This window comes from Triturus cristatus, chromosome 3_1 (assembly GCF_964204655.1).
Source record: "Triturus cristatus chromosome 3_1, aTriCri1.1, whole genome shotgun sequence".
NCBI lineage: Eukaryota > Metazoa > Chordata > Amphibia > Caudata > Salamandridae > Triturus > Triturus cristatus.
Genome location: NC_140583.1, coordinates 700,411,328 through 700,437,130, shown reverse-complemented (window position 1 = coordinate 700,437,130; position 25,803 = coordinate 700,411,328). Strand labels below are relative to the sequence as shown.

Here is a 25,803-nt window from a genome sequence, read left to right as displayed (position 1 = left end):
TACATTGCTGTGGGTATTTGACATCCCCCCCATATTGGCTCTAAATTGCTGTGGGTATTTGTCCAACACATATTGACTCTACATTGATGTTAGTATTAGCCACCCCACCCTATTGGCTCTACTTTAGTGTGGGTATTTGCCACCACCCCCATATTGGCTCTACATTGCTGTGGGTATTTGCCACTCCACCCTATTGGCTCTACATTGCTGTGGGTATTTGCCCAACCCATATTGGCTCTACATTGCTGTGGATATTTGACAGGCCACCCTATTGACTCTACATTGTTTGGGTATTTCCCCTCCACCCACCAATTTGACACTACAATGCAAGTAGTTTTCTCCCCCACCCTTTTGGCTGTGCTTGCGACCCTGCTTTCTGTTGTATAGTCTTTTTTGTGATATTTACGTTATTCTGTATGTGCAGGTGTCGGACTTACCTTCTGCGGAGAACGCATCGGTTGCGGTTTTAGTAGTGCTCAAAGAGGTAGAGTATGGGGATGACATGCATGATCAGATTCATGGCTGCACCATCTTGCTTGCAAGAATTCTGTTGTGGTGCGAATCAGAGCTGAAATACTCCCCTTCCGGATGCTCTGATATGTTGGTTGTGGCGACGGATTCGGGGTATGGGAGGTTCACATCGTACTTCGGCTTTTGGAATAGGCTTCGAAATGCCTCAAGACGATTCCAATAAGCCTTCAGGAGGCTTCTCGTTTTGAAAATGAGGACGGAATTGGAGTGACAGGGTCTTACGGTAAGTAAAGGGTTTTAGGCATCGTACTGAGTCGTTTGGTAAATAAGGCTCCCAGTACGACAAAAACCACAGTGGTAGGGACAATTTGCGCAGGGAAGTGAAAATATTAGTACTGAAAACAAACTAGAACCCTTGCTACAAAGTAAACAATACGACGACCACCAGCGTCGTAATTTAGGCAAACTAGGTTCACCTCATACTATAACAAACTTTGAAGACCGAGCAAATGGGTTCAAAAGTAAAGTACATATAATGGTTCAAGTGCACATCACAAATGAAGTTCTTTGATTAAATGCCAAATGTTCATATCTTGTCTTTATTCCGTGATATACTTCTTCGCTGCAAGCCCACTGCAAGCCAACACGTGTTTCGTCCTGACATTAATAAGTCATGGACTTCATCAGGGCTGAAGACAAAGAAATAACTGAATTTCACAAAAGTATACTGATAATGACAAAGGATACACGTAAATATTCAAACATCAATGAATAAAATACATTTAATATTTAATAAAAAGATCTTAAAGTGTTATTCCAAAATAAAAACCTAATAGATAATCATGACGGGAGGAGAAAACGGATATAATGTGTGATGTCACCGAATTGAAATAAAAGAGGGTGAATAGTGTCTATAGGAAGGAGGGGAAAAACACAGCGAGGGAGTAAAAGGGATAAGATGAAGTAAAACCCAGTGAAGATAAATGTATGGAAATCAATTCAAACCACGAGAAGGTATAGAAAATTATGGTGAGTTAAGGCAAATTAAATAAAAGACAATACGTATATTAAGAAGTGTGCTTAAAGAAGAAACTACTTTCAAGTAGTTAGAAGAACAAGTCGAACTCTCCTAACATTGAAGATCTATTTAAGGACAAAGGATAATGTCCTGTTCGATTTTATAAGCTGATCAGATTTAGAGTAAATAGTACAAAAGGACTCACCAATTCTTATTAGTATCTATTAGCGTATCATATGAGTCAAAGAACCAGAAGCGCAACGTCTGCGATCCTACAATTAAAGGATTATATAACTAAGATTTCGAATTAACAATACTTAAATAACCACTAAACAAGTGGCATCAGCCAATGAAAAGCATACCTAGTAGAATCCTGAGCTGGAAAGGCTCCAATCTGGTTATCTTTCAATATATCTCTCAGACGTAATCAGCTCTAGGTATCAGTCATTTTCCTGAAACAAAATTGAAACTAAGCTTCACCGAGTAAACGGTAATAATAATCAGCAGTAAATTAAGTAAAATTAAACCATTGGTACCAAACTCTCTAGTAACGATAGCCCTGATGTACATAATGCCTTTCTCAACAGTTGGCAAACTACGATCAAGGAAAACAGAAATTAGTAAAGCCACTATCGTGAACATGTGGACACAAGGAATAACAAAGGCAAAATTGCACAGTATCAAATCATTGATACATTGTTGAGCTATAGAGTTAATCATAATACCCGTTAGGTTGAGTAAATAGATAGATTCACTTAAATAATGAAAAGTATCAGTAGTAATGACCTGACATGTACTAGCATAGTAACGGGCTAACGAAAAAGCCGCTCTCAAGTATCGGCGTATAAAAGAATATATTAAACCAAATTAAACCAATATGAATTAGAGGGCCACAGTCCGCAACAATAAAATAAATAAGTGTTCGGTAGAACAGCCGAACAAATTCCCGCAATTACCTTAAAGTAACCGGATAGGGTCCACAATCTAGACCACTCAGAGTATCCTCGGCGTCTGTAATACGCGCCATATTGGAAAAGGAATATATAGCCCCTTAAGAAAACGGACTATGTAAGTTCAAGGTTAACACCATCAGTAAGCGCCATATTGGAATAGTAATTATATTCGTAAGATATACTAAATAAAAAGATCAATTATGTAGGAAGTAAAAGGTCTTAAGATTGTAAGTGAACTAGGTCCAATAGCTCTTAGATAATACTGTTGAGCGATAATATAAATCCAGTAACCAGAACGGGTCTCCAATCTCGACCACTCATCGCGTCCTTGGCGTCTAAATTACGCGCCATCTTGGTTTGGGACTGTATAGCCCCTTACGTTAACGGACTCTGTCTGAAACCTAAAGTCAGTGGCCCTAATCAAACTCTTAATAAGTGTCATATTATATTGTTAGGTGAAAATCTCTAACAAATTAGTTTAGCACAGCTGATGAAAAGTAAATAATTTTCATTATAATATCTGTTATAGATTGTATAGTAGATCCCTTATTATTCTCATCAGTTATCGTACATTAATACTGAACATCCCCAATACTTTATGTACTTTTTCTCTTATGTCTCTCCTCTGTATTACATAATGATTGCAACTTTTCAATTTGAAAAAATAATCTTTCTTCTCTATAATAGTCTGTTTGAAGATGATGATGTTGTGTAATTGACCAACCCATGGACGTGAATTACTGTGTATTCTATTACTGTGTGCCTTTCTCTAGCAGGAACATCTATTTTCTTGGGTACAATTTTGGTTTCCTTTAATTTTAATTTTTTTCTCTCCATGCTTGAGCTCAATGTTGTATTTGATCTAGACTTATATAGCCAGTATGGCGGTAAATACAAGAGCTCTGCTTATGTCCCTTTCTTTACTTTTCATCAGCTGTGCTAAACTAATTTGTTAGAGATTTTCACCTAACAATATAATATGACACTTATTAAGAGTTTGATTAGGGCCACTAACTTTAGGTTTCAGACAGAGTCCGTTAACGTAAGGGGCTATACAGTCCCAACCCAAGATGGCGCGTAATTTAGACGCCAAGGACGCGATGAGTGGTCGAGATTGGAGACCCGTTCTGGTTACTGGATTTATATTATCGCTCAACAGTATTATCTAAGAGCTATTGGACCTAGTTCACTTACAATCTTAAGACCTTTTACTTCCTACATAATTGATCTTTTTATTTAGGATATCTTACGAATATAATTACTATTCCAATATGGCGCTTACTGATGGTGTTAACCTTGAACTTACATAGTCCGTTTTCTTAAGGGGCTATATATTCCTTTTCCAATATGGCGTATTACAGACGCCGAGGATACTACGAGTGGTCTAGATTGTGGACCCTATCCGGTTACTTTAAGGTAATTGCGGGAATTTGTTCGGCTGTTCTACCGAACACTTATTTATTTTATTGTTGCGGACTGTGGCCCTCTAATTCATATTGGTTTAATTTGGTTTAATATATTCTTTTATACGCCGATACTTGAGAGCGGCTTTTCCGTTAGCCCGTTACTATGCTAGTACATGTCAGGTCATTACTACTGATACTTTTCATTATTTAAGTGAATCTATCTATTTACTCAACCTAACGGGTATTATGATTAACTCTATAGCTCAACAATGTATCAATGATTTGATACTGTGCAATTTTGCCTTTGTTATTCCTTGTGTCCACATGTTCACGATAGTGGCTTTACTAATTTCTGTTTTCCTTGATCGTAGTTTGCCAACTGTTGAGAAAGGCATTATGTACATCAGGGCTATCGTTACTAGAGAGTTTGGTACCAATGGTTTAATTTTACTTAATTTACTGCTGATTATTATTACCGTTTACTCGGTGAAGCTTAGTTTCAATTTTGTTTCAGGAAAATGACTGATACCTAGAGCTGATTACGTCTGAGAGATATATTGAAAGATAACCAGATTGGAGCCTTTCCAGCTCAGGATTCTACTAGGTATGCTTTTCATTGGCTGATGCCACTTGTTTAGTGGTTATTTAAGTATTGTTAATTCGAAATCTTAGTTATATAATCCTTTAATTGTAGGATCGCAGACGTTGCGCTTCTGGTTCTTTGACTCATATGATACGCTAATAGATACTAATAAGAATTGGTGAGTCCTTTTGTACTATTTACTCTAAATCTGATCAGCTTATAAAATCGAACAGGACATTATCCTTTGTCCTTAACTAGATCTTCAATGTTAGGAGAGTTCGACTTGTTCTTCTAACTACTTAAAAGTAGTTTCTTCTTTAAGCACACTTCTTAATATACGTATTGTCTTTTATTTAATTTGCCTTAACTCACCATAATTTTCTATACCTTCTCGTGGTTTGAATTGATTTCCATACATTTATCTTCACTGGGTTTTACTTCATCTTATCCCTTTTACTCCCTCGCTGTGTTTTTCCCCTCTTTCCTATAGACACTATTCACCCTCTTTTATTTCAATTCGGTGACATCACACATTATATCCGTTTTCTCCTCCCGTCATGATTATCTATTAGGTTTTTATTTTGGAATAACACTTTAAGATCTTTTTATTAAATATTAAATGTATTTTATTCATTGATGTTTGAATATTTACGTGTATCCTTTGTCATTATCAGTATACTTTTGTGAAATTCAGTTATTTCTTTGTCTTCAGCCCTGATGAAGTCCATGACTTATTAATGTCAGGACGAAACACGTGTTGGCTTGCAGTGGGCTTGCAGCGAAGAAGTATATCACGGAATAAAGACAAGATATGAACATTTGGCATTTAATCAAAGAACTTCATTTGTGATGTGCACTTGAACCATTATATGTACTTTACTTTTGAACCCATTTGCTCGGTCTTCAAAGTTTGTTAAAGGCTCCCAGTACGAGTCGGCTGTACTGACCAGCTCCGGACGGCTCTGGGATGGCCTTCCGAACGAGATCGGAATCGGGCCCTAAATTGTTGTGGTGGTCTGGGGAGACTGTGACTGGACATGTCACATGATGGATGCACACTATTGCCATTTGTGCAATTGATCAGTTGGGTTAATGCAGCTACTTGTTTGGGATTGGTGGTAAAAGATCGTTTTCACTTCTGAGTTAATCACACATGACTGCATCAGCCAATACTCTGCCCTCATAATCATCAGCCACCACGAAACTTACCTTCTCCTTGACTCCACAATATTGATATGTACTTTTTTGCATTCCACAGGCCTTTGCTTCTCCTGCAAGAAAGCTACATAACAATCCTTCTTATCGGACCGGTTCAGCTCTGCCCTTAAGATGGACATTCCAAGAAGAAGAATGCAAATGCACTGTCCATTTGTATGCTCGGATCATTTTTCTTTTCTTAACAATAATAGTTTGTAAAACTGTGTGGGTCCTCACTATTTTTTTAACCCTAGGTAACATATGATAAATTGGGACTGTGGGGCTGAAGGATTGTTTGCAATCCATTTGGTAACTGAAGTGTGTCATTCCTACAACAGATGTGAAGATGTGCCGCTCATTGACTTGATGAATGTTGTCTTTGTCTTACCTTTCCCCAACTTCCCCTTCCCATCCATTCAATAAACCCCTAGCCCTCTTCTCACAGGTTGTGTGATCATTTGAGGTGTGACTTAATAAAATACATCATCAATGGATCACACACTAGGCAGGCGAAAGTGGTGAATGTGACTCCAACTCACTGTTTCAGGATTTTCTGAGCAAAAGCACATGCCAGTCCTATTGCGCCCACAAAGGCATGAAAAGGACATCGCCATAATAGTGCAGAGTCTTAGAACAATGTCTGTACCAGGTAGTACTAGTGTACACTATGGCCTCATTCACGAAGGTAAAGTAACACGTTTGGTGTAAGTTTACTCTTGCAGAGTAACTGTAGTACCAGCCAGTAACTTTTTGGGTAGTAACTAACTATTAGTAGTAACAGTAACCCCTTTTAAAATGATTGGAGTTAATTATTACTCGCAAAGTTACTGCTCGTAAAGGTAAGTCAATGATGTGTAAACCTACACTGCAAGGGAAAAGTAACATCAAAAGTGTAACTTACTGTACCTTTATGCATCCGGCCTTGTGTTGCTTACAAAATCTATGCAACATGTAGTATCTGTCTACTGAATCCTGACTCTAGGTTTTTGTAAGTTTGGTTTAAATTTTTTTAAATAAAGTAAAGAGTTACTATTGTCCCAGACTGCACGGAAGAACTACTGCTAGTTGTTGTTCGTATGATGTTTTTGTCATGGTAGTCTCTCAGTCTTGGATTGCTCAGTTACTAAGGCCCCGATTCACAGAACTAACTTAAGACAAAATCCTAAACTTACTACCATTTACGCATTTTGGTATTCACAGAAGGCACTTACTCACTAATGAGTAAGTGCCTTCTGTGAATACCAATATGGTAGTAAGTTTAATATTTTGTCTTAGGTTAGTTCTGTGAATCGGGCCCTCTATGTTTTCATTCACTCTCGGTGCCTGCGCTGAATAATCCTTCTAAATAATCCTACAGTTTGAGTTAACTTTGCAAGCATCAGTTGGAATGGGTTGGAGTGGGATCTCGGTTTGTAAATGTCTTCCCTGTTAGTGCGAGCCCACTACTACCAGCAGCATTAAGAAGGCTCTTTGGGAAACCCTGCAATAATGGTCTGGGAAGACTGAGAGAGGTAGCAGCCATCAGTTATTATATTCAAGTAAGAACTTAGAAGTTAACTAATTAAGAACGTATTACTGAAGTTGTTCTTAGGTAGCAGAGGTGGATCAGATTCAGATTTTTGTGTATGTTGTTAGCATACTCCCCTAGTGGTCAGTAGATACAGAGGGTGGAAGAAGGGCATTAACTAACCAGTATACTCTTTGATAGGTGGCCGGGTGCTGATAAAACCTCATCAAGCAATAAGCCAAACATAACTAGTCTGTTCCCACTCTGGTAGCGGGGTTTACTGGACTGAAGGGAGAAGTAAGTAAAGTAATCTATTGAAGAAAAAATACATGGCAAGAAACTTCAGGTTAAGGAAAGTCTAGGTGGAAAAGTCAATGTACATTATAATATGTGTGCTCTTGTCAATGGATGAATTACAATGCTATGCTAACTTGCAATGCAAAGCCAAAAGACAGATAGCAAGTGATATGTATCGAAAAAAACAATTTCTTTCTTTACATAAGAAAACCCACCCTCTCCCCAAGCAAAAACCATGAAATATCCCAAGTCTGGCCCTTTCCTCAACTTCCATTACCAGTTCCCAACCTCTTTATCCACAACAACACAGCTTCTCCCACCAATAAATATTCAATAAAACAGGGCCTTGAGGGCATCCATTTTGGAGTTGGGCAGCCATTTCCTCCGGCATGGGTGAACTTCAGCAGCAAGAGTAGCGAAAATCAAAAAAAAAGAAAAGTGCTCTTTGTAATGCTCAGTGCAAACACTTTTGTATAATATATACTGTAGCAGAACATTGCTGGTCCCCTTGGGAATTTTTGATGTGATCAGTCAATGGGCCAAGTTCCTCCTGCACGTGTAAAACATAATGCAATAGCACTAGCTGCAAGGAATGAAGCTAGAATACCAACATGATCAAAACGTGATTTTCGTTAAAAGGATTTCATGGTCAAACTGAACAGACACTTTGTTTGTTATGATTTACCTCTCATTAATGAGAAAGGCGTATATGGTGCACAATTTATAGTACTCTTGACTATAGTATTTGTGCTTTTGTGCAAAATCAATGGGGAATGGATCACTTGTACGTGCTCCCAGGGATCGGGAGTTCTACCCGTCATTGCTTTAAAAAAAACCTCATTCACGTAGACAGGTCATAGGGCAGTATATCTTGATTCTCCGCCTTAGTCAGATACGTGACAGCATCATCATTGGGTTTCTGTCATGCTTCCTCCGCCTGGAGGGAACCACTGGTTATTACAGTAGTGATCAGAAATAAAGAATAAGTGAGGGTGCTCAAGTGGAGTGAATTTATTAAAAAAGAATCCTCATGTTACCTAAACTGTAGCTTTATTCAGTTTGGAGCATGGGGAGAGGTAAAAACAGTGTTGTGCATAGTAGGACATTTGATGAGTCCACTGCACTTGTTTGTCCATGATGGTGGTCAACATCTTTAAGCCCCTTTTGGTTTCCCGTAGGAGTCGGGGGGCTTTTGTCAGGACCTAGAAATAGTGTTGGAGATGGATATTGTCTAGTTCCAGTGTTATTGTTCAGAGATCGCTTCTCTTGAACATGTGGTCAGAAGTACCTAGAGTGTGTAGTGAGAGAAAGAAACAAAGACAAATCATGTAAAAATTCTTGTCTCATGGTGATGATATGCATTGTTCAACTTGGAAATGTCATTTAAGTAAAAAAACTTTTTTTTAAATAAGCAAATGAGAAAATGGCAATTCTTTAGTACCCTTTAATGAGGGTTTTTGAAAGCAATGACGGGTAGACCTCCCGAACCATGGTAGCAGGTACAAGTGATCCATTCCCCATTGATTTTGAACTATTACTAGGGAGCCGAATGGATCATTGCTTCTTCTACCTCCCCCCACCCATGATTTCCATATATAGTATATGTGCAACTAGAATGGAGGCAAGCTGGCGGGTCTGCTACTCTGCAGCATCATTTTGGGGAAGCTGTAATTGCATTATAAGTTATTAACTTATTAGAATTAACATGAATGGCCCTGCTCCTCTCCGGCTGCCTCTTCAATTCTTCGAGTCCAAACTTAGGGGCAGATTGGATACTCACACATGTGACATATAACAGATATCCCGTCCATCGTAACAGTGCATAGATTATAAACAATGCACTGAGGACAGTGAACAGGATCTATTTTTATTTTCCACATTTGTTACAGAGTATCCCATCCATCAAACTTTAAATTAGGCACTTAGTCCCACATTACACCCTGGCCTCCACCACAAACTAATTTGAACAAATACCTTCACTTGGCAGTAGGAAAAGTTACTCTACAGGGCGATAAACTTGAGGGATTAAGCTAGGTAGAGGATTAGCTATGGAATGGTTGGGTGTCTCTGATCATGTGCTACATATTGCTTAGTCACATTGGGTAATGACTTTATGGAAGAATGGAAGAAAAAAATGGGCATAAATCCATCATGAAAGTCATAATATAAGTCACTTGAGCAGAAAAATGTGTCACATGCCGAGGTAGAATTTAAATTTTTTGGTAGAAGTGGAGGAGTGTGGCTCAATGGTTAGAGCGGCAGACCCTGAAGCAGAGTTCTGGCCAGGCACCAGGGTTCGATTCCCGCCTCTGCGGGGCTCGGGCTCAATTTCCTCGGACCTGTCTATTCTCGCCTCGGTGCCTATTCTAATCACTGGCCCCACGCTGCAACTCTGGGCAATAGCTTGCTTAGCCTCCACACCGGCCCCAACAGCGCTAAGGATGCCTGGCTTCACCCTGGCGGTGCCCAGGAGTGGACACTTCACAGGGAAAACCAGGAGGGGTTCCACAGCGGTATGAGTATCAGCGCCAGGAAACCGCAAAGGCGACACCGCAAGGTGTCCGTCTGGTGACAGTGCGCTCTATAAGTACCTTGACATTTACATTTACATTTAGAATAGGACAGAAGGAAAGAATGATAAAGTGAGGTACCAGTAGTAGGTGACTGAGTGGGCACTGGGAAGCACACCTTGTGTTTGGTTTGTATGGATTGCAGACTTCATAATGCCACGCTAACGTGAAGCAGACACAAATTTCACCGCTTACACTACAGAACGGAACTAATCCTTGCTGCAGTTTTAGGTGGCGAAATGTCATAAACAGGGAAGTGATAAGTGGGATATCTGCTTGCTTAACGATGTATTCGCTCTTCACTTGTTTTTGCTCCTCACCAATCAGAGTAAACTGGAACATATTGTTTGTGATGCGTGCTTCGTACCTTTCAGGGCAGAGATTGTTGTTGCCAGAGAAATTTGTGGAATGTACAGCTCTGTCTCAGAGTTAAAATGCAGAGGCCTGGCCAGCTTCTGTCTTGACCTTGACACAGACCAGTACAGTCAGCTTGCTTTTTCGTAGTAGAAGGAAGGGGGCGAGGTTTCTAGAGCCTGCGCCTCAGGTTGAGTAAAGGTATTGATGGCCGGTAACCTTGGCACCCCGATGGGAGCTCGCTTGTGGGGCAGACGTGTCGTCACAAGGGAATTTGGGTCCCGATCGAACTCCTGCCTGGGCAGTTAAAGGGCTCATCCAGCTTCAGTTGGCAAGGATGTCGAATGAACAGTGAGGTGTTACTCACTTTGTGTCTATAATTTCTAAGCTTCTCTACTCCATGTATATATGCTAGATGTTATTCTGGTTTTGTGCCTAAGTTACTTGATATTTGGGAGTCTGCATTAACCAATATTTTTTTGCCTTCTTTTTTTCAAAGTATTGGATTAATAAATATGTGTTTGCCACTTTAAATTCAACTGAATTTGTTTTCTTGCCTCGCCTTATGAGAGTGCTGGGTCTTATTTTGTTGCCTCGTCTTTTGGGAGTGCTGTTTTACATGTGTTATTTAAAGGCGGAGAATTGCATTTGCCTCCTCTTGGGAGGGCTAGGTTTAGGTGTGTCCTTTTGTGTCAAATTAGAAGCACAACACTTATCACTTGTCCCTGCCACTGGGAGCAGAAGAAAACTGCTGACAGGAGAAAGTCTGCTGCGGAACCAGGAAATGTAGGAAACACAGAGTAATGTGGGGGGGTAACAAATATTAGATAGGGGAGATGAGTGGATAATGTACATACACTCCCATATTTACACTAGTGGGAAGAGGTAAAAGTAAGAAATAATAATAACCATGACTTACTGGGGCCAGCAGAACCATCTACTGTGTCTGTGGTGCTTTTGGTGGTGGTATTTCCACCCGCCATAGCACTGGTGGTGGCAGCCACTTGTCCCTCAGATACCCTATTGCCCTTGGGTACTTATGAAATGAATAAAGATTTTTTTAAAAATTAGTGGCACTCTCTACAGAAAATATTTTGACATTTTGACAGGCACAACATTGTCCTTTCTAAATTAGGTAGCCTATTCCTAGTTTCCTAACCTGAAATTCCATTTTGAAATACTCATGCATTGCAACAAATGGTCTTTGCTTCTCCACCCCTAGACTGGGGCTGTATGAGCTACCTAAAGGCACAAAGAAAGATAACACCACAATATATTACAATCTTAATAGTGACAGGAGTCAGTATCCCTTCTTAAACAAGTCCAAGCGAGCAACTGGCTAGCTACACTGGAACAGAATAGTATCATTTACTTGATGTTCTCTCACCTCCTACAGTGCAACAGCCTCCATTTCAGGCTGGCACCATGCACCGCTACTCTCACGGTCCAGATTTATCAAGGGTGTGTGTTGTTCTTGTCTCTAAGGACTTTTAGAGGGATGTCCCACTCCTGCATACAAGAAATCAAGGGTACAGTGTAATGTGGCACTCTTGCACCATGGCGCAAGGGTGCATGCACTGGCGGTAGGCAGCAATCTGTGCACCAGTGCAGGGAGAGAGAAGGAATGTGCCATATCTTGATACACTAAGGGGTGCCGCTCGCAGGCTCGGACTTTGCTGTACATCGGTTGGGGTTCCCTCTTGGATCTGCCTCCTTGCTGTTAAGGACGCCACGCTCTGCTCAGGGGGAAGGCTGCTGTTGGAAGCCGGATTGCTCCGCATTCGGGACTGCGAGGACCAGGGTGCTGTGCGCATCACTTACCAGCTGCACCTGGACCTCTTCCCGACTCCTCCCCCACCTGCTTCTTTACGCCTCGCGGCCCCCGCTTCGCGGGAGCCGCTCGCAGGCTCAGACTTTGCTGTACATCGGTTGGGGTTCCCTCTTGGATCTGCCTCCTCGCTGTTAAGGACGCCACGCTCTGCTCGGGGGGAAGGCTGCTGTTGGAAGCCGGATTGCTCCGCATTCGGGACTGCGAGGACCAGGGTGCTGTGCGCATCACTTACCAGCTGTACCTGGACCTCTTCCCGACTCCTCCCCCACCCTTGCCCCCTCCCCCCTCATTAACAAGGCCCCGCCCTCACGCGCCAGCGGGACGCGCGCGGGTCGTAGCTCGGGGCGAAGACCGGGCAAAGAGCGGGCCGTTTGAGGCCGTTCGAGGGCGGACGAGGAAGGAGGAGGATTACCACCTATTCAGGACCACCAGCATTAACCGTGAGTCTGGCTAGGCAAGATGACTGCAAGGACAACTAGGAGTAAAACATTGTCGGCCCTGGAGGCCCCCAAAGGCACATTGGACACATATTTTGTCAAAGCAGGGTCCCTTCTTATAGACGAAATTTCCATACTAGAAAGGCGCATTTCCCAAGAGCTGGAATGGGTCAGAAGATCATCCTTGGGCCCCATTCAATATGTCACATCCCCTGCCCCTCCACCTAATGGTATATCGTTGGAAGGGGAGGGGGCAGAGGCAACATTGCGTAGAACTTCTGAGCACTTGGTACTTGGTAATTCTAGCATTTTATCAACCGAATGTGATTTTTCTGCTCGCACTGATTTTAGCTTATTACCCCTCCCTCCAGCCACTGCATTTATACCAGCCACTAATGCTGGACCTAGTATACCTAATAGAGAGTCAATAGCTACTCTTACCGCTCAGTATGATTCAACATCTGTACATGCTAGGGATGGAGCAATTCCAAAAACAAAAAGAGGGTCACAAACTACAGGAGGGTATAAAGCTAAGATTACTAAACGTACCCCCATCCGGGAGATCAACCCAGCTGGCACGGCTAAAAAAGCCAAGAGTAGATCCCAAAAGCAAGGGTTCTTACCCTCTAACATCCCGTCTCAAGAATACCCGAGCCCAAATGTCGCACCTAGAGAGGAGGGCCTCACATTACTAAATATTGGTGCACTGCTGAGGGATTTACTTAACTCCATTGTAAGTTGTTTAGTAAAGATAGAAAAAGCTGTAGTGTACCGCCAGAAGGATATTACACAAATAGCTGAGGGCCACAACACAGCCAATCAGATACCATGTAATAAATCACTTGGTACTACCAACACCCCCATACCTGAGATCTTAGCTGAGGCTGGCCGCCCGACCTTACAAGCTACACAATCACAACAGCCAACCACCACCCTCCCAGAGCCTTCAAATACTAATCTCTCAAATAGCAATTTTATAAAGAAGGCTAATGGCTTAAGCCACCAAGAGAAGATAGTAGCACCCCCTATGGCCATCAATGGCAAAGATTTAAACTATAGAACCATTGACTTGCCGCCAGAAGCAATACCATACACTGTAATCTTAGCTGGTATCCCAGAATTAAATCCTTCCACCAGAGAAACACCGGGGGCCTTGAAGAACAAGGTAATTCACTGGCTCTCTACAAATAGGCCATTACCAGAAGGAATACATAGTGAGGTGTTGATGGTGAGGCGAATCCCTTGGATAGGAAATACTAGGAAGTCAATCCAAGGTGACTGTGCCTTGATTAACTTCAGAGATCCCCTCACCGTCTCTCACATATGTAGCTGGCCACATCAGGTACAAGGGTCATCAATACACCCTCTTCCTCTGTCTTTTTTTTATCCAACTGCTAATTATGAATCGGGAGAGGATCGATGGGAACTAGTGTCTAGAAGGGTAAGAAACCAGGTTCCCTAGAGCCTAAACGGCCTAATAACACACAAGCTAGGCTAGTTGCTCCACTCAAAAAGATTAAAATCAGCAGGGAACAACAAGTCTCGGAGATAGATCCCGGAACCCCCCTCCCAATGCTCAGTTCATCCGAGGAATTTGCACCGCAAGTGGCTAGTATGCGGGATGTCCCATCCATAGGGCAGGATTTGGGGGAGGCTGTATCTGCAACTTTAGCTAGAGAGAGACCCAATTGCCCCCGTCTTAAGATCTTATCCTGGAACGTGGCGGGTCTGGCTAATAAAGTAAATTGTCCGGACTGGTGCGCATATATTCAGGCCCAAGATATCTGCCTTTTTCAAGAAACCTGGGTGAGAGAACATCTTCCTCACACGGGGTTTGACACATTTGATGTGCAAGCAAAATGGGCTGGCAAAGGACGCCCCTCGGGAGGCTTGGCTACTTGGGTATCTAGCGACCTGGGATGCAGGGCTGTTGTTCATCCACAAAAGTCGGTGGACATTCTTGTGGTTCGGCTCGAATGGCCGAACGCAAACAACCTCCTGCTGATTAACGTATATTCCAGACCAACTAAGATCTCGCAGATATCGCACACGATAGAGGAGTTGGCAGCTGTTCTAGATGACATCCCTCAGGGTATTCCCACCTTGATCGGGGGAGACTTCAATTCCCACTATGAGCCCCACCCGGGCTTATTGGTGGACCTGGCCGAGGAGGAGGACACGGAGTGGTCTATACCTCCCTTGCATGCATCGGCTCCCAGAGCTTGGACCCCTCTTGCCACACAAATCACCGCTCTAACCATGAAATATGGTTTGCGGGCATGCAATGGCAGGGCAATCTCGGATAAACCAGCTAGCCATACCTTTAATAGTAAGGGCAGGGAGTCAAGATTGGATTACATACTTGTTCCCTTAGCATGGTGGCCGTGCGTCATTGACTTCCGGGTGTTACCTAGGGCAGACAGTGACCACAATGCGCTGGAATTGGAATACGACCATCCTGGCCTAGACCCTAGGTCGAGACAGTGGGCGCCTTTGGAGGATGGGCTTGGTCTCACACAAAATAGACGCAGAGTAAGGTGAGAGAGATTAATCTCTAACCCAGAGAAGATACCCATGCTTTACGCGAGGGTAGTTCCCATATTTGAAAAGGTTCAGGCACTCACGGCCCGTGACACAACACAGAGTGAACAAGAAAAATTAGGGCAGCTTCATAGAGTTCTCTCTAAGTCAGTATCCGTAATCCTCACCCGCGTACCAAAGAGGGCCAATGATCGCGCTGCTGGACCAATTTGGTATAATAAGACCTGCCGCAACGCCAAAACAAGCCTATTGATCTCCATCAAGGCGGGTTTGGGAAGCGAGGTAATTCGGGCCAAGAGATCTGCCTACAAAATTCTAACCAGCAACGCAAAAAAAGAATGGGAACACCTAAAATGGGAAACACTCTCTGCATCACTTGCCAGGGGCGACTCACGCAAATTCTGGCGAACTGTGAATACCGGCTCGATGGAACTGTCCACAGCATTGGAGCCGAACATTTCAGCCAGGGCATGGTCAGACCATTTCCAATCGTTATACCAACTACCGGATGGGGAATTGGCCGCTCCTCCCTTACCACTGGTTGATGACACCATAGAAATGCCCTTGTTCACAATTAAGGAGGTTAGAGCGGCTATCGTTGGATTGGCATCAGGCAAGGCCCCTGGCCTGGATGGTCTCCCGGGTGATCTTTTTAAGCAGGAGCCGGACGTTTGGACACCTTACCTAGCCCTATTATTTAATTCTATCCTGGGCGGTATGGAGGTCCCTGATACTTGGCTGGGCGCAGAGATCGTCCCTATTTATAAAAAGGGCTCACCTCTGCTCCCAGCCAACCACAGACCTATCAGTCTTATAGACGTCCCACAAAAAATCTTTGGCAGACTGATTCTGAACCGACTCCAGGTCTGGATTGATGACCACAACATACTGAGCCCCTTTCAAGCGGGCTTCAGGAGGGGTGTCTCAACGGTGGATCAAATTTTTCGCCTGAACCTTCTATATTGGAAGTCAGTAACAATCGAGGGGGGTAGCCTATACACGATATTCGTAGATCTCCGAGCGGCATTTGATTTAGTCCCGGGGGACAAACTATGGGCCTTTTTGGCGACCTTAGGGGCCCCCGCTGACCTCCTCATAATCTTGAAAAAATTGCACCAGGGCAATTTTGCTAGGGTAAGGTGTGGCAGAGGAGGAACCCTCTCGGAAGGCTTTCCCGTTAACAGGGGGGTCAGACAGGGTTGTGTGCTTGCACCGACCCTTTTCTGCCTCTTTGTCAACGGGGTTTTTGGCCATCTAAACGAGCTAAATAATATTGATGCCCCTAGGTTGGCGGGCAGCAGGGTACCAGCAATTATGTTTGCCGACGACACCCTGCTGCTCTCCATATCTCCTATGGGCATACAAAGGGTTCTTGATGGATTTGTCGACTTCTGTAAGTCGCACGGCTTGGAGATCAATACTACAAAAACTAAATATATGATCTTCAACCCGCCCGCTTTAACCCGACCGAGCCCTCGGATAGGGGCTTTCAGCCTTGACAGGGTATATACCTTCGAATACTTGGGGGTCATTTTTAACCAATCAATGAAGTGGGACTCACATCAGACAAAAGTAAATTTGAAGCTAACGCAGATGACGGGCGCCATCTCTAGGATGATGAGTGGGCTGAATTACAAACCACTAGGCCCTCGTCTCCATATTTATAAAACACAGGCTAGGGCGGCTGGGCTATATGGGGGTGAAATTTGGGGACACACACCCAATCAGGAATTACAGATCATTGAGAATAATTTCTTGAGGCAGCTTACAGCCCTACCGCCTAGTACACCATTATTACCTTTAAGACTAGATATGGGACTAAGACCCATCGTGGTGGAGCTTGGCCTCAAACCTTTAATTTTCTGGTGCAAATAATGGTGTACCCCAGAGCTTGAGAATTATAGATTGGAGTTACTAGAGATTTTGCGCCTTGTAAGAGCTGACCAAGTACCATAGCTATTGTCCGTCAAACAATCCTGTGAGTTAATAGGTAGATTCGATTTGTGGTCCGACCCAGCCAATGCATGTTGTACGATTTCTCGCAAAACCATCTCACTGGCCTACTACGAGCACAACTTACGTGCTCTATATATGAAGACTAGGGCTGGGTCTTTAACTGAGCACTTTCTGGGATTCAAAGATACGTCCAACCGAGAAGTAGTCTTAGATGCTATTGAACCAACGCTAACTAGAAAACTTTACTTACAATGGCGTTATGGCACCCTTCCCCTAGGAGCTCACACCGCCAGTTGGTCACAATCACAATCAGCAACACAATGCCCAGCATGTGGCCATCCTTCTGAGTCTGATTTGCACATTATATTCTTCTGCCAAGCGTACCAAAGATCAAGGAGACACTGGCTCCTCCCACTTTTAAAAAACCTGGGCTTTAGGCAGCACATCCCAGCTTATAGAATTTTAAAAACTGATTTATCAGCACCTACAGTATTCGCAGTTGCGAAATTTTTAACAGTTATGTGGATTAGTCGCAACCGTTGCATAAAATCAAACACTGTGCTTGAACACGTTTCCCCATAGCTATGTTGTAACTTTTATTTGGTGTATTCAAATATGCTGTGACTAATATGTACTTTTTATTGTATGCTTGCATTATTTTACTCTTTTATGGTCCTTGTGACCGAAATAAAGCTGATATGATGATGATACACTAATAAATATGTTGCATTATTGTCCTCCCCCTTTGACGCAGCACAGCAAGTTGTCTTGCGGCTCTGCACTATGCGAAATTTTGACAGCTCTGGGCCTGATGCCCTCAGCAAAGTGTAGAGATAAACCCTGGTGTGTTAAATCACAAGGCCACTATTTTCAGAAGAAAGACAGAGGACGCAACTGCAAGGACTCTCTGATGTTAAAAGTGCATTTATTTATGTGAGTGGCACTCACTAACATTAAAAAAACACTTGTCTAAGCATAGTACCACGCTCATAAATAAAATGTCCTTTCTGCACCAGAGGGCACATGTGCCGACGATAATTGTTGCTGTGATATATCTATATACCTATTATAAATCTAAACTATATATATATTAGAAAGATATATAGAGAGACATAAACACAATTAATGCATAAATGCAATTTACATATTTAATAAATGAACACATTCACATAATATATACATATAGTGATCAATACTTACTCTCATAGTGAAAAATTAATACGCACATTTATTAACCAGTGTAAAAAATACACATAATATATATATATATATATATATATACACACATACATACATACATACATACATATATATATATATATATATATATATATATACATATATATATATATATATAACCTACTGGCGGTCGCTATATAGTTATAGTTAGGACCAAGTTTCCATAGGAAGAGCATTTTTTGTTTTGCTTATAACTAATTCTTCGTTTATATCAGCTTCTATGTGGGAAGCTTGGGTGGGATTCGTCAAGGGGGGGGCTGAGAAAAAAGGGGGTCCCAAAACGTGTTTTCTCCATGTTAATTTTCATCGGAAACTTTAGACAAGGCTAAAGGTCGAACGGGTGAACGGAATTACCCCAAATTTGGCAGGGAGAAGGGTCTTGGTATAGAAATCACGCTTTTGTTTATTTGGTGTAAATTTGTTCTGTAGTTTGAGAAATATCAAAATTTACAGATATCAATATTTGGGAATTCTGCCATCTGATTGGCTGAGGCGTTACGAGCACAAGCTTGCTGCTTATTGGTTGTGAGTGCTGCGAGCGGTTGCAACTAGGAAGTGCTGGCCGTCATTTTCTGATTCCGTTGAAGCGAGTAAGGGGAAAAATGGCAAAAAGAGTAGGAAAGAGGAGGGTAGGAGCGCTGTGAGGTCTGTGGGGTGGTTAGGGTGTGCTACACAGGGAGTGTGAAGTGATGTATTCACCCCTACCGGTGTGAAAGTGCTGTTTTGCCCAGAGTGAGATGGTGCTGAGGTGAGGTGCCGGTACACTCGGGGATGAAACCGTGAGCTGATTGCTGTAAACTGATGTGCTCTGGGCGCTCTAGGATACTGGCCGCTGTAGCATAGCTCTGCAAGTGGTGTTAGTATGGGTTTAGAGTATAGCGGTGTGACATCTGTGAGGTGGTTAGGGTGTGCTATACAGGGAGTGTAAAGTGAAGTATTCACTAGGGGTGGGCGGAATTTGCGAAATCCACTTTCGCAAATTATCGCAAAAATGTTTAAAATGTTTGCAAACAAGCGGAAATATCGCGAAGATGCGGAAGTTTTTTTCCCGCATGTTCGCAAGATTTTCTGCATGGTTGCGGGTCGCCAACTTACCCATCTGGTTGCTCGCGGGCGCGGCCATCTTGTTTTGAGTTGTCTCGCGGTGCATGATCGCGAGAAGAAAGACGTGATCGCACGACGCATGACGTCACTGCTGGCGCGAACTGTCGCGAGACAGCGCAAATGGCTAAAAACAATACAACATCTCATGGAGAACGCGACCGGACCAAGAAAACTTGTCGGCGAACGCAGGGATTCAGGCAAGGCGATCGCGCGCGCGCGAGAATGTATTATTTTACAGCGCGAGCAAGAAACAAATATCGCCACGCTGCGGAAAGCGGAAATTTTGACATTTTCGCACTCTCCGCGGAACGCGAAAATGTCAAATTGTCGCAATTTCTGCGAACGGAATTTTTTTTTAGCCCAGGCCTAGTATTCACCCCTAGCGGTGTGAAAGTGCTGTTTTGACCAGAGCGAGATGGTGCTGAGGTGAGGTGCCAGTACACTTGGGATGAAACCGTGAGCTGATTGCTGTAAACGGATGTGCTTCTGGCACTGTAGTATACTGATCGCTATAGCATAGCTGTGCAAGTGGTGTTAGTATGGGTTTAGTCTAAAGCGGGAGTGGGAAGCAAACTACTCACCCCTACTGGTGTGAAGACTCGAATGGAGTGTTTTAGCAAGCAGGAATAAAGAAATAACCGTGAAGAATATAATGCAGAATGTTGCAATGCCACAGAAGGCAAATGGTGAAATCAGGTGTGTTTAAGAAAGTGGCTGTGTGGGATAAAGCGATGGAGTCTGCAAGTTATATAAAAAGTGTCTTTATGTAAGTGCCATAAATGGAACTACTGGTGCAAGAGCTAAGGCATCCAGCTGAGGCAAACTCCAACCGCTTCTGCTGCATTCAAACCTAAGCTCCTGCATCAGTCAATTCTACATTACATGTTACAGTTCCATGTGACATAAACAATACCTATTAGACATGAATGACTATAAATTATAGAATGAAAATAATGGTAGGATACGATTACCACACTGTGCCAACCAGTTCCTAAACAATACTGTGTTTTTTGATCCTGATCTCCAGTTCGTGAGCAGAGGCTGAAGATGAGCTAATTTGTGTGAAAGGGCTTCGTGGATAAGAGGCAGGCAGAGAGACATGTGTACAAAGAATAGATATGGTTTCAAAATGGATGTCGAGTTTAGGCTAATTTAGCAAGTAAATAGCGTATTTGCAAAGGCCATACATCATACATCCCTGGTTAGTGTGGAGAGGTAAGGGCCAATAATGAAAAAAGAGTTCAAATGCCTAAGCATACTTTGAAAGTTATTATATGAAAATCGTTCAATTGAAGTGGATTTAAAAATGTAATAGGAAAAAGTCAAAAAAGTTGGAAAAAATGAATCCAAGAATAAAGTGAATTTCTTACACGTCTTGGAGATTGCAGTCCGGAAGTTCTTCAGCGGCTTGAGATGCGTAATGTTCCAAGAGGCGATTGTTGCCATTGTGTAAGAGAAGCGAAGCGATCCAATTCATATCCTCGAAGGGACAGTAATGTTCCTCGAATGTTGGAGCGGCATTTGAATTGGCAGGCAATCTACGATGTTGTCCAAGGTCGCATGTTGCAGGAGATCTTTCACGGCTGCGCAGAAATCCCATTCCGCCAGGATACCTTTTTGCGTTGCATCCGCCATTGCTCCACTGCCCGAACCATCAAGGTCATGGTTTTCAAGATACTCCATTACCTGCTGGATATCGGGAACGTTTGCAGGGATGTTGGCAAGGCATAGATCCATTCGCCAGTCGATTGGGCAAGTTTTGCAATAAAAAGATGGTTGCACGCAGATTGCATATGTGTAAATAAATGTCATGTTGTAGCTGGCTCCGATAATAGATAGAGGCAGGCAGCCGAAAAGTTGTTCCATTTTTTCACGGTATTGATGTAGCTTCGCGTAGAGGCGTATTCTGTCGGACATACTTGTTACCACAGGGAGCGTAGCCATTTTTAACAAGCTAAAATAGTAGTATGATGGCCGCAAACAGAGCAAGAATTATGGGCACTGTTGCTGTTATTCCAGAGATGATCGAATGAATGAAGTTTGGTATTAGACTAAAAACAGCTTGAAAGCCTGTGAGAAGGCCAGAGGAGACAATGTTAAAAAAGTGTGCCTGACCTTAAATGTCAGATGTGTTGAAAATTGTTTAACAATTCACAAAGTGTAATGGGAGGTTCGTATTTAAAAGGGAGTGTGTTTTACTTGAAGTTCGTGCTATCTGCAGTCGATATATTACTTTTGGAGAAGTGAGGGACACTTCTGTTTGAAACAAAAGCGCTTTCAGTTGGCTCTGTTTAATAAAATCTGTTTTCAAAGTAGGTATTGAAGGCCAAATTGAACTTTGGAAGTTACTTTGTGTGGGCGGGAATAGAGATTGACAGAGGAAGTTATTCGGTTTGAAACAATAAGGACATATGGTATGCCAGCTCACATTGCGTAGCAGTCTATGTTATTAAGAAGCAGATAACTGCCATTAGAAAGCTGTGTGAATATTGGTCTGATTGTTGGAGTTGGCTTGCTTTTAAGAAAGCATGCACGATTGGGGGCTGTAAGCTTAGAAGCGTCGTGCAGTTGGACATTCTTGTATAGTAATAAATGATTGCCATTGTGGTCCCACTTTTCACCTGTGAGAAAAACTTTGGTATCCTCTTTAAGACAGCGATATGTAAATGGGAGAAACCACTGCTCGTGAATAAACGCGCTACCTTATATAATCACATACAACATGACAAACAACATGTACACCTAGCAGACACAACAACACTACATACTATGGGAACCGTGGCTAGCCATGTACACAAACCAAACATGGCATGGCACCTCTGCCACACAATGCAGAATGCGGGAAGAGATGGGAGCAAAGTATGTGCGAAGGTGGCAAGTGATTCTCGATTATAAAAGTATACAATGCAAAGTGTTGAGGGTATGTGATGGACAGACTTGAGTATGCAGAGCACAGGCATGTAAATGTCAACATACACTGATGGTCTATTGAGTGAAGGCGACAGTGGACGCAACCATGATAGTATAGTTAGTAGGGAATATTACGAAAACATAGAGCATACGTGCCCCCTCCCCCCCCAAATCTTTAGCATAGTGGGCTGGCTCGGCGTACGCAAGGCTAGCATAGGGGTATGAATAAAAGGCACGTTTCTCTGGGTGTGGTTCTCTTCTGGAATGGCGAACATGTCTGTCAGGTCTGTGCAGCTTACACCGCCACGAGGCTGATGCCGTGAGCGAAGGTGGCTGCAGGAATAATGCTCTCAGCCTGCTGCTACCCAGAAACCGTCATGGCCGCTGCAACGTACATATGCCCCACAGTTCACCTTTTGACACCATTGTATGTGAAAGAGGGCCCACCACGTGCCGGCAGAAGTTTTTGGGCCGAGGTCTGCGAGCTGGCAAGGCTCCTGAGATCAACGCTGTCTACCGCGACACAGGCAGACAGCACCCAGCCTGAGGCCCAGCACCGTGAAGTGCTCTGTATACTACTAACACAGTAGTCGAAGAGGTACCAACAGTGGAACGGTGTCTTGATTCACACAGTCGATGATCGTAGAACTGCATCTGAGAGTGCAGATGAAGGTACTCCTTTCGACCAGCTGTAACCAATTCGAGGTCCCAACAGTGGAACGGTGTCGGTGTCTTGATTCCACAATGGATGATGTTAGAACTACATCTGAGAGTGGAGATGAAGGGACTCCCTTCGACCAGGTGCAAGCAATTCTAGGTCCCAACAGTGGAACGGGGTCTTGATCCCAGAATGGATGATGTTAAAACTGCTTCTGAGAGTGCAGATGAATGTACTCCCTTCGACCAGGTGTAACCAACTCTAGGTCCCAACAGTGGAACGGGGTCTTGATCCCAGAGTGGATGATGTTAGAACTGCTTCTGAGAGTGCAGATGAAGGTACTCCCTTCAACCAGGTGTAACCAACTCTAGATCCCAACAGTGGAACGGTGTCTTGATCCCAGAATGGGCGATATCCGATATTACCTGCTGCTTGTGTGTTTTCACAGAAGTCCCTCCGTTGAGGTGCATCAGACTCTGTGCTTCCGTAGCTAAGTGCTGCACATGATCATTGGGCTTGGCTGACTGCAGTCACTGGAGTACACCGCGGTACAGCAGGTCCGAAGAGTGAAACGGAGTCTTGATCCTACAATGTACGATGTTAGAACTGCAACTGAGAGTGGAGATGAATGTACTCCCTTTGAACAAGTGCAACCAACTCTAGGTCCCAACAGTGGAATGGTGTCTTGATCCCAAAATAGACGATGTCCAATATTACTTGCTGCTTGGCTTTGACAGAACTCCCTCCGTTGAGATGCTTCCGTAACTAACTGCTGCACATGATTGTTGGGCTTGGTTGACTGCAGTCGGTGGAGTACACCGTGGTACAGCAGATCGGAACAGTGAAACGGGGTCTTGATTCTGTGATTGAGGATGTCAGAGGTTAAAGTTTGTGATGATTTCTGTGTACCCACTCCGATCAGGTGCAACCAACTGCGTGCTTCCGAATCCAACGGCACGTGGCTGTGAGGCGTTAATGACCACTGCCTTTGGCCTACAGTGTGGTCAGCAGGGCTCAAAATTCCTTTCAGTATACTTGCTTGAAGAAGTTTTTTAAGATGACTTTCAAGTTTCAAGTTTCAAAACTTTATTCGTATAATAATAATCCATAAAAGCACAAGATACAGTAAACATTGCAAATATACAATAAGCAAATATTTACAGGACGAAAACAACAATTCGTGCATACTTTAAGACATGGTTAAACGGGCACGAACCGCAGTTTTTAAAAAGGAGCCCACACTGAAAACATGTTCATGATCATCCAGGGTCAATATCATCGAAAGTGCGAGGTCCAGGCTAATTGGTTTCAATTTTTTAAAATACGGAGTTAAAAACCATTTGATATATTTAATATAAAATTTACAAAAGAATAAAAAATGTAAAATTGTTTGATCACTCCGGCAATCACATAGGCACGGCTCGGCAATTTGATCATTATAATTCCATAGCGGGAAACTGAGAGCATATTTAATAGTACCAGCCCTAAGACGAAATAAGAGGCCTCGCTCCCAGTGACTCATTGGGAGAGTTAAATAGCTGGGTGTGGGATAGGTTAGAAGATTGCGGGCTAGGTATCTAGTAACACTAGGTTTCATGGACTCTCTCACAACCCTTTCATCATTGAACAACGTATAGAGAGCTTGTTTAAGTACGGATTTGGGTGGGAGCTGGGTAGTGGTAGGATCAGAAAAGACGTTTTGAAAGTTCACACTACAAAGAACACTCAGCACCCCAGAAAGCCAAGGGATGGACATGCATCTATCACAACATAAACAATCCTCTATGATGTCCCTAGTCAATTTAGCGGCAGGCTTTTTCCAAATAGCCAGCCAAACAAGAGCAGGGCGAGCACAAATAAAATCCCCTATAAAGTGCAACCCCAATTCTTTATGACATATGTAGTGGGGAGAGGAGATGGGGGCACAAAGGAGTTTCCTGCAAAATCTATTTTCCTCAGCAAGAATGTGTGGGCATCTGGCAGTTCCCCAAACCTCAGCTCCATACGTTGCAACCGGGACGCATTGGGCCTTATATATTTTTAGAGTGGCAGCCAACGCGCCAGTCTTTTTAGGGCGGGGGAGGCTCAGGATAGAGTTAATGGCCTTTGTGAACCTACCCCTGGAGTGGGCAATATGCCCACTCCAGGAGTTGTTCGCAGCAATGACCACTCCCAAATACGGGAAACTGCTAGTAGACCCCAATCTCTCTGTCCCCACCACAATACTTCCAATGTGTCGTTTCTTCGGGCCACAGGACATGACAAAGGATTTCTTGAAATTGGTCTTTAAGTCCAAAGAGTCCATATGGTCGACGAAACCATTCACTAGGGTGCGTAACGCATTAGGGGTGCGGCCCACAAGGACCGCATCGTCTGCATATAGCAGAGCGGGGAGGTAATTGCCCTTTATTTTGGGGACATCACAAGTTAGAGAAACCAAGAACTTGTGTAGCCCATTAATATAAATGATAAATAAAAGAGGGGCTAAGACACAGCCCTGTCTGACCCCTCTATGCACTCTTACCGCATCAGTCACCTCACCCCCTTGGCTAATCCTAATGCAGGCCTTCAGATCTCTGTGCAAGTAGGCCAGGAAATGAACCAAAGATTCATCCAGGCCATATTGCAGTAAGGCCCTCCAAAGCATCGACCTGTTAACGAGGTCGAAGGCAGTGGATAGGTACATGAAGGCGAGGTAAATTGGGGATTTACGAGCTACAGTATATTTACCCAAAATAAGGTTGAGGTTAAGACATTGCTCTGCCGTACCA

The 25,803-nt window shown here is 43.2% G+C and overlaps 1 protein-coding gene and 1 long non-coding RNA gene across 2 annotated transcripts in view; one reads left to right on the top strand and one right to left on the bottom strand.

Annotated features, from left to right (window-relative positions):
• Window positions 1-10,881, top strand: part of LOC146860822 (uncharacterized) — a 64,405-nt gene extending 53,524 nt beyond the window's left edge. Inside the window, exon 3 of the long non-coding RNA XR_014978871.1 lies at window positions 5,690-10,881. This is a non-coding gene — a long non-coding RNA (uncharacterized LOC146860822). The remainder of the gene's footprint in view (window positions 1-5,689) is intronic.
• LOC146860813 (sperm-specific sodium:proton exchanger-like) overlaps window positions 1-25,803 on the bottom strand; it is a 4,738,575-nt gene that overhangs the window by 554,747 nt on the left and 4,158,025 nt on the right. The window lies entirely within an intron of this gene.